Source organism: Alligator sinensis, unplaced genomic scaffold, assembly GCF_000455745.1.
Source record: "Alligator sinensis unplaced genomic scaffold, ASM45574v1 scaffold523_3, whole genome shotgun sequence".
Lineage (NCBI taxonomy): Eukaryota > Metazoa > Chordata > Crocodylia > Alligatoridae > Alligator > Alligator sinensis.
In genome coordinates this window covers 91,293-95,083 of record NW_005842658.1, presented here as the reverse complement: position 1 = coordinate 95,083, position 3,791 = coordinate 91,293, and the positions used below count along the sequence as shown (strand labels likewise).

Below are 3,791 nucleotides of genomic sequence, written 5' to 3'. Positions count from 1 at the left end.
AAAGAGTGTTTTTCTATCCATCCATCCATTTAAGAGCAGGGTCTTTTTATGTCAGTTATATGTCAGTACACTAGCCAGCCCTTACCTCTATTTCTTGTCTTCTCATGTTTTCTTCCATTTTTCTTAGCCCTGACTGACACGTAAAGGAAATTTGGACAGTCAGTCTTAATCAGTTATTACAATCATCCTATTTTGCATCTGAAAAAGACCAAATGAAACTATCATGCCAGTGGTATTTTTCACACAGTGCCTGTTCCTATGAGAGGAGCCCCTCAGCATAGTTCCATATCCACAGTGTCATCTAATAGTCCTTTTGCATCTATGAAGTCTTCTAACTTTGGGAGTTGGAAGCACAGTGGTAGCTAGTCCCGCTAGAATAAATGTGTTTTGAAGAAGGATGTTTAGCAGAAGAGGATGAAGACATGCCAGACTGGGTAAGGTAGACGTGCAAGAATCTAATCTAATAAAGAGACTAGGAGGAATGGCTTGAAGATGCCTGACCCCCTTCTTCAATAAAGCAGGAGATAGGGGTTCTGGTACTGTGCAGGTTTTCACCATGGAAAGACTGTGAAGGATCAGATTCAGGTCTGGACAAGGGTTTTGCTGAGGATGACAGAAAGACTGAGCATATTTAATTTGTAAAGGGAGGAGTGGTAGGAATTGGGTACTATGTCAGAAGGAGAAAAGAGGGAACTCTGAGGCACTGTGTATAGACTCAGGCTGGAGCAGATTAATGCTCTGAGTTGGGAGAGATGACAGCTGGACACCTGGGGGCAGCTCCTACATCTGGCTCTTCAAAGTACAACACTTTTGGTATAGTTTCACTGAGTAGGGGATGACAGGATTTGGCAGAGCTCTGTATGAGCATTCCCAGAGCACAGGTCTTGACTGGTGCTCCTCACTTGAAACTATGCAGTTGTGCATGGGCATCTTTGAAGACCTGACCCTGGAAAGATTTCCCAATAAGCCAAAGTTACCATATGCTAAAACAATTGATACTTAACCTTTTTCCCAGCTCCTGTGAAATAAAGCATAGAGCTTGTGTGGATTTTATTATAGTCTATTAATTACTTGAGCAGCCATGTAATGAGTCATGAAACACTAACCATTATTTGGGGGGTTTATGGAGTTGCCTTTTTACAGTAAGTTAAAGAAAGTAGATGATGCCAAGTCTGGGACTCATATTCCAAAGTGTGTGCAAATGAACCCAGGAAAACTTGAAGTCTTTCCCACTTTCCTTAGCATTCAGTTATACGATTTTGGATTTGCTTACTGTCTTGTAGAGCTCACCTACTTTTCCACCCTCTCTGAATTTGGCCACCGAGCCTAATGGAGTCTAACTTGCATTCCATGGAGAGTTAGGGTAGGCATGAGAGAAAGTAGGGGATTCCCTATTGAAATTTATACCCTCCTTTTACCAATGTTTATTGATTTCCCCATCACTTGTGACCCCTTTGGTATCTCAGGCCTTATCTAAAGGAGAAAGTTGCACCAGTTTAACTTAAAATGGTTTTTAAATGATCTACTTGACCTTGACCCCGAGTAAACACTCTCATTTCACTTTCACTCAAGCCAGTAAAGAATAGGCCTAATTCAGTTTGAACTCGACGTACTGCTTTAGCTGACAATTTGCACTGATTTAACAAAATAAGATTTAGGCATGACTTTAGTCTTCCATTTAGGCCAGGCCAAAGTGGCACTAATTTAAGCTTAGTGGCCAAGTGGTGTGAGTCTAAGCAAAATCACATCTTAAGAGAAGCTAAGTTAGTTTAAGACTACAAACACATCGCATTTGTCCCAGGATAAACCGTTTTAATCTGAGACAAAGTGCAGTCCTGGGATTGCATCACTGAATCAATGACAGAAAGGTAGCAGTGCATTCAGTCACTCGCTAAACCCAGATCAGAAGGGTACATGCCAATCTCGGGATATTTCTGTTCCAGGACCAACATGGACACAACTTGTCCAGAGACAAATGCAATGTATGTTCTGCGTGGACACCATGCACTGAGGGTTGGGAAGAAGGCGGATGTCACTAGGCCTCAGACTCCCTTAAGTCTCTGTCTATTTGGCCTCATGTTCCTGTGTGAAAAGAAACTATCTTTTGACATTCTCATCCCCGCAGTATTTTGTAACCAAAAACTTGCTTCCTTCCATGAACATCCTAGCCCAATAGTAGGAGTGACTCAGGAGATAGAAACCCTTCCCAAGCCTGGCCAGCCAGCTGAGGCTGAGTGGGAAGTTTGCCACATAGCTTGAACTGGGAAGGGGTGACTGCTCTTATTATGAAACCATTTGCCAGGGCCTGAAGCCGGAGCTGGCTCACAATGCCCCGCTGTGTGGGAGTTCCCTTTAAGGGACCGCAGCTTGATGACATCACCCCTTTCCCAGCTCTGTCTGGGTTCATTCAAGGGACAGCAGCTTTCATTTCAGCTCCAGGGAACTTTTTTTCACTGTCCCCTCCCCTTGTTCAATAGCAAAGCAGAAGAATGGGCCAGCAGCAAAATGGGGGGAGAGGTCTGGAGCATTTATCTGATGGTGTCAGATCAGAAGCAGACTCAGCATCCACTCTCTGCCACTGTGACATGGTCCGACCCAGTAAATGGCAATTCTTATGTTCTCATGGTGCACCTCCTAGCCCTGCTTCACTTCTCCTTGCCCAATGATGATTAGAAAATAAACATTCAGAACGCCCACGCTGGGCTAAATCCTCGTGCACCACCGGGACAGGGCTGGTGCATAGGCCTCTGCTTCCTTCGCAGACAGGAAAATGCCCATTGTATTAATCTGGAGACCACGGAAGCTCTGCCTCATGAAAAACTGCCTGTCTATAAAAAAATCTATGGTGACTGTGGCTGGGCCCCAGTCTCTTTTAGTGTGAAATCAAAAGGCTTGTCTTTTTCAGCTCAGTCTTCTCAAGTGTGCATTGAATCCCCATCAAAATCAACTGGAGTTTTCCCATGGACTTTAGTGCATGTGGGTTCAGACCCGTACTGCAATCAGGCTGTTTAACTTGCACAGCTGAGATCTTTATGCGAGCACCATGGAGCTTTCAGTGCAGTGCAAAACTATATGTATCTGGCTGCTACATAGAGCAAGGCCTTGCAGAAGCCTTGCCTCAGTGTGAACAACTGTTTGTATTGAACAGAGCCAAGTTTCACCATTCATTTATGAGCATCAAATAGATGAGTGGCTTTTGTGGGCTCTGATTGTTGGTCATACAGAGAGCAGCACTTAGAAGCTGTCAAAAATATATGGTTGTCAACGAAAGCTGTAGGTTGTGCCATTATTTGTACAGTACTTGATCATGTATTTGGAGAGTCTCTTGTGCTTATGGATAAGGGGAGAGAGTTTGGGATTTAATGGGAGCATTTCACAGAGAATCATAGAAACATGGAGAAGTGGGGCTGGAAGGGACCTCCATAGGTCGTCTAGTCCAACCCCCTGCCCGAGACAAGCTCATCCCTATCCAAACTATCCCAGACAACCATAATCTAAACTTGACGTAAGACTACTTGCAACCCTGACACAACATAGACCTAACACCCTAACTTGCCACAGGCAAAGCAGGGGAACCACAGCAGCCAATGTCCTGTTTCTGTGAAGTGTTGTCAATGACTGCTCAAAAGATCCTGGGTGCAGAGCCATGTCCCCGCTGCAGAGGAAGGCAAGGACCCCCACAGTCCATACCAATCTGACCATAGGGTAAAATTCCTTCCTGACCCCAAATATGGTGATCAGTCTGACCCTGAGCAGAGGGGCAAGACCCTCTTCCCAGGAACCTCTGGCTT

General features: G+C 44.8%; 1 protein-coding gene across 1 annotated transcript in view; it reads left to right on the top strand.

Moving 5' to 3' along the window:
- ME3 (malic enzyme 3) overlaps positions 1-3,791 on the top strand; it is a 177,767-nt gene that overhangs the window by 149,501 nt on the left and 24,475 nt on the right. The window lies entirely within an intron of this gene.